This window comes from Agelaius phoeniceus, chromosome 7, assembly GCF_051311805.1.
Source record: "Agelaius phoeniceus isolate bAgePho1 chromosome 7, bAgePho1.hap1, whole genome shotgun sequence".
NCBI lineage: Eukaryota > Metazoa > Chordata > Aves > Passeriformes > Icteridae > Agelaius > Agelaius phoeniceus.
Genome location: NC_135271.1, coordinates 44,119,083 through 44,133,180, shown reverse-complemented (window position 1 = coordinate 44,133,180; position 14,098 = coordinate 44,119,083). Strand labels below are relative to the sequence as shown.

The following is a 14,098-nucleotide window of genomic DNA, read 5'->3' as shown; positions in this document are numbered from 1 at the left end:
GAATTGCTTACCTCATTTTGAAATGGGTACCAAGGTATTTCTTTTTAAGAAAAGAAGAAGCTTCTAAAATATCTTGTCAGCTCTACCCAGAAGCTCTACAGAGCTCTTCAGTTCCAACAGTACTGACCCCATGATCCTAGAGCTATTACTTATGGGTTTGTCCTTGAAAAAAATCCTGCCAGTGACACAGCACCTGAAGGGGGTTACTCTAGAACAGCTCTTACATTTCTCAGTAGTTACACCACATTTGTTATGAACCAAAACCTACTAATGCTAATGTCAGAATTATCTTCTGACACAAAATCCACCAAACTTTGTTAGAACAACCATGATGAATTAATTAACTTTCACCAGCCTAACATCTTTCTTATCAACAATATTTAAACAAAACGGTACTGCTTGTATAAAGTACAGACAGCTCTTAATAAGAGGTCAAATGAATCAACTTATAAAGACCAGTTTATCAAGTGTGTGCCAATATATTGTGGACACCTTATCTTGAAAATGTATAAATGGCTGCATGCCAGTCCTACTTCAAAGAAAGCCACCATGCAAGTCATAACTAAGCCCTCCTCCTAATCACAAACATGAAAATTCCTTAACTCTTGAAAATGTGTATATAGAATGTAAGGGGGAGGGCAGGTGGACAAAAAGGGGAAAAAAGCTCCAAGAAACTCATACATGACTTATTTTCTGCCAAGGGCAAAAACACCAGGCATTCTCTAAAGGGCTGAGATGACTCTGAGCATTTTAGAGGATGATGTTCTGGGCACATTCAGCAAAAATGCACTAAGAACGTGGAAGTCAAAGAGAGCTTCCACAACAATGATAATAGATCCTTTGAAAAACAACTATCAGAGCAACTATGGAGGAAAAAGTGCATGTACATAAGCAAATAGGACTGGACAGAAGAAAATAGTTGGCAGAAAATCAAGATCTTTAGATTCAAATTGGGAAACACATTTCCTTCATTTTCCTCATTTCTCTCAAGTTGTTAGTAACCTCTAATGTACTTTGCATCTTTGCAGTATTGCTCATAAGTTAACTAAGATTTACCAAATGTTATAAGTACATATTCTAACATTAGATAACTTATTCCAAAACAAGGTTAGTGCATACTTTTGCTATCACTGTAACTAAGATCTGGGAGAAAAAAAAGCCAAACAAACCCAAGAAGAAAGGTTTTTTGTAACCATAACAAACAATAGTGAGGTTTTATCTACATACTTCTTTGAAGGTCATCATAATGGGCTATAACAAAGGAATTGTTATCACCTAGGTTAAAATCTGATGAATTGTAAATAAAGATCACAACTGCTTATATTTGAGCTGAAGTACTTATGCTGGAAAAAAAGTATACATCCACCATCTGGTGCACAGTAATTACAGAAATTAAAACCACATTTCTGTGGCCTGCCTTTAACAATTTTTACTGATACAGTAATACTTGATCTTCTTAGGGAGCATAATCTAAACTCATGCTGTTAAATGATCATAAGACTATGCAGTGCATGGCATAAGCAGTTCATTAAGCTGGACTCTTTAGAAACACTTGCTCCCCAGTATTAGTGGAAACAGTTCCTGTAGGTTCACGTCACGCCGTTCAATTTAATCCACAGTCAAGGCAACTTAATTTCACACCTGCTGAGTGATATCATGATGGATGGCACCACAGCAGGTCATTAATTTTGTTTCCTTTTGATTAATTTCACACCATACACTGGACACAGTTTTTTGAGCTAGGATGTCTAAGAGCAGGGCTTAATGCCTGCAAAGGGCTAAATCAGGTTTTGACTGCTTGCCAAAAGGCAAAGAACCCAGATGTGATCTAAGTGAAAGGGAGCTTCACTAGGCTTGGCACTGAACTCTGACATGGTTACAGGTGTGGCAGCATATTTTAGGTGTGTTGTTCTTGAGTGTAGCCATAAAACAGAAATTCTGCATATACCCTACTTACAATTGAGAAGACAAAGTTAGTTTTATTTGCCACAGAAACCCTTCCATCATTTACTTACTGAGGATATACCTAACAAGGTATAAAGATTTAATAAAGCTACTATACTTTCTGATTTCAAATTAGAAAAAAAGAAAAAAAAAGCATGATCACACAGGATGAAAGAAGAGGAAGGAAAAGCTAACATTCAAAGATGCCAACAGCAGCCAGTGTTGCCACCAGAGCAGAAGGAGAAGCAGTGGGTAATTTTGTCACTCTAGTCAGTGAAGACATCTGGGGTCTTTGGAGACCTCTGGACCCACAGCAGAGGGTCCAGGCACAGCAGAGGGCTGAGCAGAGCCAGCAGCTCACAGCTGAGGAACAGCCTAATCTCCCTGCACTTATCCTACTGCTCCAGCTACCCAGGCTCACACCCCCCTTTGTGCTACATGTGCCAAATCAACAGATCCCTCGATGAGCTGATTCAGCTCATGAAAACAAAAGAAGCCTTTTTCTTACATTAGCTTTCTGCTTGTTTCACAAACCAAGCTGTCTAACAGATGGGTCAGGTGCGTATCAGGGCTGGTGAAAATGAAAAGGAGAAATTGTATCTTTTGGTAGCAAAGAGATGTTTAGCTTAGCCCTTCTCCCCCTTTTAGGGAATGATTCAAAGCAGCAGCCCCAAAAGCCTTGTCCTTTCTATTGACTATGAAAGGACCTGAGCTTCCTAAACTCAGATTAGGATGTGCTTTCATCCCTACTTTTCCTTTTCTCTGTGAACCCCAATATTCTACAGCACAACAAATATCAGGGAATCATTATTGCTTGTCACTCATCCAAAGCTTTTGCTCTTTTGTTCTTCAAAACAGTGCTTTGCAACATCGTATGAGCAAATTTTTAGTCTCTTTCTGATCATGAAGAATAATTTAGAAAACACAGAAATGCTCAGGCTTACCAGCAGCCATTTTTGGTAAGAGAAACTATTGCAGTCAAGCCAAAATAGTGGAGGGAGTGACAGGGACAATGGTTTTGTGATTTGACAAATGGAAATGACATGGGACACGTGATTCAGTATGCATGGCTTAAATCTCAGCGTGACAGGCTTAAGTGAGGAAGACACGAGCTACTCTGAATCCATCTGTGCCAGCAGACTTCCACTTCTCCAACCAGAACCCATTGCCCCCTCACATCTGCCCATGCAATTAACCTCAGTGTCCCCTAGACCTTACTGCAAACTAAGTAGGGCAATAATTAATTTGCTATTTCAGCTGCAAATCTGGTCTTGCTAGTTTGATTAGCATAGTTCAGGCTGCGTAGACTGGGCTGTCCATCAAGGTTGCAGGAATCTCTCTTACAATCATCCTGTTGTCCTCTTCTGGTTCAGCACACTGACTGACATCATGACTTATTATCAAGTACTTGATCAAAGGCTCCGCACAAGGCTTGAATAGATGCTGATTTGATGTGTTATAATGGTTACCTGTTTATTTGCCAACATGTAATTTTCAGCATGAACTGAAAAGTTTTACTGTCAGCTCCTATAAAGAATCTAAAATCAGGATGAACAAGAAGCTGGATTAATAGGACATAGCCACTGAATGGAAATTCAAAGTAAATTATCTCAATCATCAGAAGCTGTGAGCTGGATTTCGTGGATACAACTCCTATTGCTGGCAACCAATTATGACAATTTTGACAGTCAGGAGTACCCAAGGAAGAGGATCAACAAGATCTGCAGCAGTTGAGATCTTGCTCATCATCACTATCACAGGGTTCACATTATGAATGGGAAAGTGAACATTTCAGTGCTTTCCCCAGTTACCACAACACAGTATAAAAAAGAGTTTGTGAGAGAACTGGTTTTTGAGGTTTACATTCTTGCATGTCTAGAGGACACCTGGGCGCACTTCCCTTTGTATGTCTCAGTTCTAAGAGGCTGCTGAAGAAGTCACTCACTTTCTATCCAAGATCTCTTTGTAGCTGAAAAAATCCCAAACAATAAAACAATCCCCACCCCATTCTATTGTGACCACAGTCACATAAAAAACACCCACAACCTAATACAAAACAACACCCCAAAATCCCAAACTGAACACCAGCCAAAACCCTAACTAAGCCACCCAGGTCACATTTCTTAAACGACCAAATTCTTATCCTCCCCTGAAAGTGGTGGTACTTTCAAAATATAGAAACCTAATCTGCCTGTACATAATTTGAAATTAGGAAACAAGAGAAGAAAAACTCTCAAGGCAGGTCTTAAATTGTTTTTTTTTCATCTCACACAAATAATAAATAATTAAGCTGAAATTTCCCATAAGTGCATAGATTAATGGTTACCAAATCTCTTTAATTATTACAGAAATTTGTGAACTAAAACCTAAGTGCAATAAAGAATTAATTTCAAACTGCTATATGTTTGCATATATTCATTATGCATGTCACCATATGTCAGGCAGAATCTCTGAAGGTGAATCTCAAACAAGTGATTACCACTGGAGCAATATGATGGAGAATAAAGTAGACAAGTGATATATTTAGCTTCATCCTATCTTTGTCCCTAGAGGAAAGCATTCCCTCTAGTGTGGGAAGGGGAGGGGGGGAAAAAAAGCCTAGAAAATTAAAACATGTTTTTCCTCCACACTAATGACCCATTTTAAACAGTCTTATGTAACTCAAAAATGAGATTATATTTGCGTTGTCATGGATTTGATTTCATATTTTCCAGTCTGAATCATGTCAGAAGGTTATTTACCTCACCTGTCTACCTTCTGAACTTTCTCAGTTTAAGAAATTCAGTCCTCTGCAGCTTTTCAAATAGATTAAATAAAAAAAGGGGAAAGTTTGGTGAGGTAATTCTGCACTTGTCTGAACTGTACAAGGTTTATACAATCTGAAGCTATGTAATTATGTTAAATACCTTCTACCTTCTGAAATTTTCACCAGTCCTGGAATTCCCCCACGTGTGCTCTTCAGTGTGTTCTCAAACATGCACGTTGAGCTTTTCCCCCTGCAGTGCTGGGAACACAAGCCACTTCTTAGAACACGTGGTTTAAACTGAAGCACTGTCATTAAATGAAAAGCTTTTCCAAAAACAAGGAGAAATGTGTCCACTTTGGTAGCTAATCTCTAAAAAGGTCACTTAAAACTTAGCATTCACAAATCTCTTTGCCACTCATAGTGGTACGGATGGAAGAGACAAAAAAAATGTTCCTTCTAGCAGAAAATCTTGCTGTGTACCAACTAAAAGCTCCTCCACGCATCAGATGGACATTAATATAAATTGAAAACACCACCTATGTACAACAAAAACCCCACATATTTGTCAAACATTACCTGAATAACAGGGATAAGATCTACAAAGCAGTTAAGTCAGACTTCCAAGGTCCACTCAAAAACATTAGAGTATTATTTAGCTTAGTTCTCCTGTGTTTCAACAGTACAAACACATGATAAACAATATAATGTAAACAGCAAGGCTTCCTTTCTTCTCCCTCAAGCATAAAAAAAAATCTCTAGAAAATACCTCCTAAATAGCCTCCTAAATCCAAATGGCTTCCAGAATGAGAAAGGAAATTCAATAAGCAATATTGTCCATCTCTAGAATGATGACAGTGAAAAGCTCTGCATTTTGATCTAAAAAGGTTCTTCCTAGAGCCACGTTTATATTAGTTAGGTAAATGTACAAGACATAAAATAAACCCACAGACAGGAATACTAATCTATAAATATGTACCCAAAACCCTCTATTTTCAGACAATCCATTTGAAAATTATTACAATCTAGCAGTTAATGTAAATGCACAAAGTGCCAAAAAGATCACTTACAGCTCTGAGCAGAATGTAAATGATCTTGAAACTGTACTGTAGTACCAGCAGAGAGGAAAACAGAGACCACTTTACTGATACTACCACAGATGAATGGATTTCTTTACTGTTTAGTCAAACCTAATGAAGAGAAAAAGATAGGCAGAGACAGAGGAATAGATTTTCTAATATTATGAAAATACTCATTCCTTTCAACTCACAGGGGAAATGTGCTGGCAAACACATCTTCAAAGTTGATACAAAAAGCCTTTCTCTTTTAAACTGTGTATCACTGGGCTACATTGATTTATCTTTGTAGCAGCCAGGATTTGACAGATAACCTGCAAATAACTATTTCAGGCATTATCTTATTTCAACATCCTGAGCAGTCCATTTGCTGTGTAAGCTACAACCATGAGGGTCCATCACAGACCATGGTGTCCTGTCAGCCTTACACCCAAATTCCTCTGGCTGAAGTGGATAAATGTGTGCTTGAGCCACCTGCATGCAGATCCATCAGTGGCTCTGACTCCAGGGGGGACACCAAAACACCCCAGCCCTCACTGCAGGAGTGGCTGGAAGTGCTCAAGGCCAGGTTGGATGGGGCTCTGAGCAAGCTGGTCCCATGGAAGGTGTCCCTGCAAGAAGGTTGGAATGAGATGAGCCTTAAGGTTCTTTCCAACACAAACCATTCTGTGATTTTATGATTAATTCTATTATTAGGTCTGGTCTTAAAGAGAAGAACAGTTCAAGCTACTAGCCTGACAAAAGAAAGAATACATTTTTTTAATAGCATTTTCCTCTGTATTTCAGAGGAATATGATATTTCTTCCTGCAGCTTTTATCACTTAATAGTTTCCAACTTAGACTATTATTTTTACAATGGGAAAAGTCATATCCTACAGTTTGGACTCAACATATGACTTGAGGTTCAGGACTGAAAGAAGCAGCTTAATTATGAAATGATAGCATGGATTTACTGGACATTTCAGAAGATGGAATTTCAAAAGCTGTCTAAATTAAGATTTCTTTGCTGCCTTGCTCCGCTCAGCTTTCCTACATTCTAACAGACCACTGAGACAATGTAAAGTTTCAAACTTACATTTTCTCCATAATATTTTCATTTGTTTAGCCTGACTAGCTTTCTTTGGGAGGTATAATGATAGCCTTAGATGAGATTCCTACACAAACATTTATAACAATCAAGCCAAATACGTTATTCCAATAATATATTGACTATATTAGCAAAAACATGGAAGATAACTCTGGTGCTAATAATACCAAGGGAAAAAAATTCTGCAGACTAGGACAAATTACTGGACATTCATGGATTACCCAGTTTTTCAATGTGCTACTTCCATTTTCTGTGAATTCAAAACTTGTGCAACATGGGCAGTGAATCAGACCTTCAGTAAAAACACCCTCAATCATTTTGGACATCCTGAGGTCACTTGAAAAAGGCTCATCAGAAAAAAAACCCAAAAGAACAGCAAAGAGGAACTGTGAGGAACCTTTGTTGTGACAAAGAAAAAGATGAAGACCAACTGGCCTTCTGAAGGCTTGAAATCAATGCTTCAAATCATGTTTTCATAAATAGGTAATGAACAACACAACAGAAAGGTACAAGATGAGCTAGAGCCTATTATGAGCTGATTATAACAAAGATTCAGCACAACTGCACAATACAGCATTCAGAGACTTCATCAACTTAGACTTATACAGAAAAAAAATCCATTTAGGCTTGTCCAGTGGGTGGAGCAGGATGAGTGGGTTCTCTTTTAGTCAATTCAAGAAGTCAAGGAGTTTAGCAATAAGGCCATTTCCTAACTTTTTAAATAAAAAAATATTAGGTTTTAGAAACTGAAGACAAAATGCTTGGAGTGAAATAGCAAAAGCCATTCAGAAGTCTGGATTAACATTGAAATCATGCTTTTTTTTCAAGCACAACAGGGGATACAGAAAGCTCTCCTCACACATAACTCACAACAACAAACCCTAATTCTGCATACTTAGATTGAGAGATTCCCATGACATCCTAAATAAGTTTTAATAATGGAAATAAAGACCTGAACACCATAGTAAACTGGACAAGGGTTAGCACTGCACTGAGGCACACACACAACACAAGTGAGAACATATTAGCAAAAGAAAAAGAAGTATGAAAATAACATTGGACAGATTTCTTTCTCTGTTTGTCAAATGTAAGGATGACAGAGCTGGTCAGTACAAAATAACAAATGAGAAGGTTTTAATTCTGCATTTTTGTGGCCTGGACAAACATCTTTATCCTGAGCAATGGGCTTGATCCCCATAGTACAGGCAAGGTAGACACTGTAAGGTTCCTACAGTTATTTCTGCCAAACTACAATGCTGCATCAGCAGCCTTTTTAATTAAATGTCAAATTTTAGTTAAAGAATAAGGTGGGTGGCATACTTAAAAATATTCTGTAGCTTGTCAAAGGGCAAGAGTACACCTTCATTAAAAAACCCTTTTCATAATGCACACCCAAAATCAATACTGTAAAATCTGAGTTGTACATCAGGAATTTATACAGTGAGGAGGCTTTTTTGTTTTTAAATTTGGATAAACAAACATAAAAATATATATTGATAGTAGGCAATGGAGTTCAAGTTTTCCATATCCACCATGAACAATACTCAAAGGTCGAACAGACTTGGGGTCCAAACAGTCTGAATAGAGTCCAAGACAATTCTAACAAACCAGAATACTAATGGTGGATGGGGGAAAAAATCCAGTCTTTAAGTACAAAGGATGAAGGAAACTTGCACTTCAAATGTAGGGAAAAAAGAACCCCTGCTTCTTAAAAATTTTTTAAACCCCAAATAATGAGAAAATTCTTCAGATCTCCATCTAACCCCCTTCTTAAGTCTAAAAACTGTAAAATTGATGTAGACCAGTTTTCCACACATAGTTAAACTACAATACTATTTTTCAAGTACAGCTTTCTAAAAATGAAATTTTTTTTCCATTTATAAGGCTCACAGTTTTCTTTGCTCTAGAAGTGGCCATGAACATGCCAATATCTCAGTGTGTAAGAAAGTGCTCCCAGCCATGTTTTGAGTGACTCAGAAGTGGCATTCTGTGACATTACACAGTGCAAAGCTATGCATCCAGTGCATATGGAAACTACAGTGCCAGGAAATGAATCAAGGTACAAGGTCTTGAATAGAAACTGAACAGAAGCTAAACCTGGTACTACTTTTTGCTCTGTATCAGCCAGTACAGCCCTCAAAGGAAAGTTTAAGTGTACACCTGGGCCTCATTGTGCTGGTTTTAGTATACAGAGCCAGAGGTTTAAGTAGCATCAACTCAAAAAGAGCTTAAGTAAACTGCAATGTGCCTGTTACACCGGCCCAGAATTCACCACTGTGGTTAAACTCTCCTTACATCACTGGAAAGCTCCAGCCCTTTCACCACAGAGCTGTGGCAACACTGAATCCCTGCTGGTAACAAATCAACAGTGCTGTAACAACTGTTCCTTTACTGGGGGTTCAGGAGCCAGATTGGATCACCCACCAAAGGGGAATTCCAAACTTACAGTGGGAAAGTCCAATTTCCACAGAACTGCATCACAGATGCAAGTATGCAGAAATCTGTGATGGAAACCAAGCCCTTGAGCAGCTCCCAGCCTGAAGCTCTTCCTTGCTCCCTCAAATATTCTCTAATTTACCTTGGGAAGAATTTTGTGCAATAGGTCAGGTGAAAGTTACTGTAACCTTTTCCTCAAAGGAATCATGAATCATCCCTTTAGGTTATCAATCCAGAGCCCACGGGGACTCACTTCAGACACTCAAAGACTTCACAAAGATTCACAACTGGGGCCAAAACCTGATATCAATAAGCTGCCTGAGAGGCTTCAAACCACCAGGATGTAGATCCAGTAATAGGTCAAATCACTTGGTGAAACCAAACACTGCTTCAACTTGGTTTCATTTCTCACATCATTAATACAGCCAGAAGTTTTTATTTTACTCATTATCCAATTTTGTGAACTTAGGAATGCTGAGCTACTGAAAACACTCCGGAAAAGTACTCCAACAAAACCCACATTTTATCTATAAGGAGCACAGTTTGTCTTTCAAGAGAAGTTATCAAAAGAAAGATTTTTTTTTTTTACTATTATTGTTGATTTATTAAAAAACTCTACCGGTATTTCAGAAAATTTCTATTAAAAATAACAACTGAATGTTTTATTTTAAGCTATAACCATAAACATATTTAAAGTATAACCATAAAATATGGCAACTTGATTACAAGCTCTTAAAATTAGATTAAGTATTCAAAACTGGTTAATTTAAAGTGTAGTAAAATAGCTGTTAGCTTTAGCAGAAAAGCCACTGGAAGCATTCTGCTCCTGCATGATTTTTTGCAGTCTAGTAAGAGAAAAGCAGCTGCATAACAGAAAGAGACGTGAAGTGTAAACAGAATGATTCTGCATTTCACCATGCTCTTGGAGGATCAATAATCCTGAGAGAGGAACTACATTTCACAAAAAGAAATACAGGGAAGCAAACTGCTCATTTTTACAAGAACTTAGAAAACCAAAACAATGTGCTAAGGGACTGATTGGAACAAGGTAGCTTTAATAATGTGGTCAAATATCCTGAGACACCTAGGCTGAAGTCTGAGTGGTAAAGATTGAGAAATCTTTTTTTACTTCTCTACAGCATGTTCCACACCTTTTTTCAATACCGTCAAACTTGTGCAGAGAGAAGAAGAGACTAAGGAGAAGGAAATGAATTGGAATGCCTGATACAGAGGTGTAGTGGTGCAGCATGAAACTTTCTTGTGCAACTTAGAGCTGGTATTTTCACTCTTCTAAATCTAGAATATAGAAAATTAAGTCATTGCACAAACTGTACTTGAACGGGGCCTATCAAGAAAGACTCATAGAAATTACTTAACAAGCAATTACATAAGCTTGTTAGGAGGTAGATTATCTCTTCAAGGATTTTTATTATACTATACCAATTTTCAAATTCACTGAAGGAAGGAGTTATGTATATTATGCAGACAAGGTTTTTGTGTCTAATGAAATGTTTCAGACAGTGCACCTTCAATCAAAACATACTTTATGCTTCATTTTATAAAAAAGAAGGTCAAAATAGAAGAGAAAATAAAAGTTTAGTTATGTGGGTCCTTAAATACTTGAAATTGTCTTCCAGGTATATCACATGCATTCATTCTGCAGAGTTCAAAAACTGCATTGAAGCTGCATTGAACAGTAACAGTTCTCTGAGAAAAGGATCAGAGAGAAAGGGTGAAGACAGAAAAAAAAGAGGGGTGAGGGATAAGACAGCATTTCAAACTCAAGAGAACTATTGCCCAAGGGAATATATCCTCAAACAGAAGATTCTTATTAGTAAAACAGTAAAAATGTGTTAATCCACTCTGGTCACACACATCGCAGACAAGAGGACTATGACACAATGTGGCAGAATCCAACTGTTCAGTATTCCAAAGATCAAAAGCCATCCAGTTCACACAACACAATCTTGGGCAGGAATGGTAATTCACTGCAGTTTGTACCTTTTATGACGATGTAGAATCACAAAATCTCTTTGGTTGGAAAAGGTACTCGAGAACATTGAGTCCAAGGGTCTACATGTCTTTTAAACAACTCCAGGGATGCTGACTCAGCCCTGGGCATTCTGTTCCAAAGCCCGACAGCCCTTTTGGTGAAGGAGTTTTACCTAGCATGCAATCTACTGCTCCATCAGTAGCTGTCTGAGAATGCCCTGCTAGGAGCTCAACACAGGTTAAATAAAAAGCTGAACCAGTCACGGTGCACACAGGAAAGAAGGAACACAACCTTAATAGGCAATGGGAACAAGCAGCAATAACCTCATTACCTAACTCTAACAAGAGTGAAAAAAGCTTTTAGTTTTAAAGCTATTCTAGGGAAACATAACCATAAGGAATACATTTCATGTCAAAGATTATATATGAAAAAATGTAACAAACTACATGACCCATGAGCAACAACCAATTAAAGTAAAATCAGGTTCATAGTACATGCTACTTGTAATCTAGGAAAAACCTTTTATCTAAAGGACAAGGTCAAAAGAGGTGGTTGATCACTTTCAAAGATTACAGGATTTTATCAGGATATAAAAATCAGTAAGACAAATGTCAGCAGGTTAGACAAATAATCAAGGTTAAACAGTTTGGAATGCCTGTGGGATATATGAAAAAATACAGTTGGCTAAGAGGAATAAGAGGTCCTTGTGAGACTCAAAGGGCCAGGATCACAGGATTCTTAACTCATACAAACCATAAATAATAAATCAAATGAATCACAGCATTGACTTAAGCTTTCCATGTGAAATGGACTTTGCTGTTTAGAGTAGTGTAAGAGGGAATCCCTATCACCCAAAGCATTTCCTCTTGGTACTTTCACTGCAGTGTCTCCCTAGTACACAAGCTGTCACACAGGTATGAAATCTCTTCAGCAGAAGTTTCTAAAAGAAAGAGCTGCATCATGGCCTGACTGCATGCACAGACCTTGGGCTTGAAGGATTGACCTGATTAGAGCAGGCAAGACGTCTCCTTGTGGGACGGTAAGAACAAAACCCCACAATTCATCTCAAGACAGCTGAACTATTCCAGCTTGAGTAAAAGAAGAAGGCTGTCCACTCTGACAAAAGTCTGCATTGCCACAGAAAGGCACTGCCTCACACCTGGAGGCTGTGTCAGTACTTGTGCTGTCAGTGCTTCGTCATTATGGTGGCTCTTCCTCAAACCACATCCCCTTCAGAGAGCCTATTTCATTATCCAAAACCCTCCACTGAACTAGTCTAAGTTACTGCAAAACTCTGCTCACTCTCTCTTTGTAGCCATAATTTACAGTAAATTATCAACTCACAGGAACAAGGAAGAAATAGTAAAACCAAACAGGGTCAAAAGGAACAGAAATCTACCAAAACATGATCTGAGATTTATACCTCAGAGAAATTATACGTCCTTACATTATAGGTCTGAGCTCTTCAAAAAATTAAAGTTAAATAGATAAGGAAGCCTTCAAAACTTCAATATTATATGCCAATAATAGGAGGTGTATAGAGGAAAACAAGAGGGTTTTGAGTGTGCAGGCATACAGAGGGTAGCAAATGCAAAAGTCCACTTTTTCTTTTGAAGTATGGAAGGACAAGAGATTTGTTAGTTTTTTGTGTTCTGGGTTTCTGGGTTTGGTTTTGTTTTTTTGTTTTTTGTTTATGTGGTATATGAAATACAGAGATGCACAAATATTAACTTTGTAAAAGTAGAGAGGAATAAAGAATGACCTTATTCCACTCCAAGCAGTTAAGATTTTTTTTTAAATTGAAGATGCAGTAATAGCAAAACTGCTTGATTCCTGAAAGAGTTTCCACTCATCAGATTCCCAGCTGATTAGCACTGTGTAGCATATTCATTTCCTCAGCAGATGCTTCCAATATTTTTCACCAAGAATTGCTGCTGGAGTACTCTGGTTCCAAAACAGGCTAAGCAGAAGAGTTCTGCAGATACTTTGGGAACAATGTGATATAAGTGAAAATGCAATCAGAACCTGGCACTTTGATATTCATCAGTGTATTTGTTTCCACATCTACTTAAGAGACTAAGCAAACACTAAGTCAAAAAATCTGTTGGCAAATAACAATGATGTTTGCCACTGGATCTCCCTTGGGACTGCTCTTCCTCAGAAAAAAACCTGAACTGATTCTCCCATTCTCTCATAAAACACCAAGTCTCCTTTAGATCTCAATCTTCTCACATGAACACTGCATGAAAACATGAACACGGCATTCACATAAGCCTTTAAAACACCAACCACATAGCTAATAAATTTAAATAAATCTATTAAAATTTTGGAGCCAAGATGACGAATGAAATTGCACACTAAGCTATTTTACTCAACAGAAGCAGAGTGAACTTGTTTGATGACAGCAGCATACAATGGCAAAAACATAACCAAGCATATGAAATAAAAAAAAAGAATAATTTCAGACTTGAAGGGAAGGGAGTGGTGCTAATAAAATTCCACATACTATCTGAAGCATAGAAATTAACAATACAAAGCTTTCTTTTGCTTTTTTAAACAAGGGAACAAAAGGGAATCTGGTTGGAGGGAGAGAACTTAAAACTGGTGAGCAATTGTCTTTATTCTAAGTCATTTTAAGAATTCAGAACACTTCACTATTTTGCCAGATTCTATTTCATGAAGCAGATTAAGGATTTTACATGATTTGCACCCAGTGTTGCTGGCTGCTTCCCAAGTTTTAGGCAGTCGAGTTTGGGAAGCTTAGACAACCTGATCTTCTTATATTCAGCATTCAGTCACTTTGTCTTTCAGCATCTTTT

General features: G+C 37.8%; 1 protein-coding gene across 3 annotated transcripts in view; it reads right to left on the bottom strand.

Annotated features, from left to right (window-relative positions):
* Positions 1-14,098, bottom strand: part of MGAT5 (alpha-1,6-mannosylglycoprotein 6-beta-N-acetylglucosaminyltransferase) — a 112,226-nt gene that overhangs the window by 95,981 nt on the left and 2,147 nt on the right. The window contains exon 2 of one of the 3 annotated variants that reach the window (XM_077181733.1): positions 4,851-4,948. The exons of 1 other annotated variant lie outside the window; for it this stretch is intronic. The gene's annotated coding sequence lies outside the window, so the exon portion shown is untranslated. The remainder of the gene's footprint in view (positions 1-4,850; positions 4,949-14,098) is intronic. One more of the 3 variants, XM_077181734.1, reaches the window with a different exon arrangement.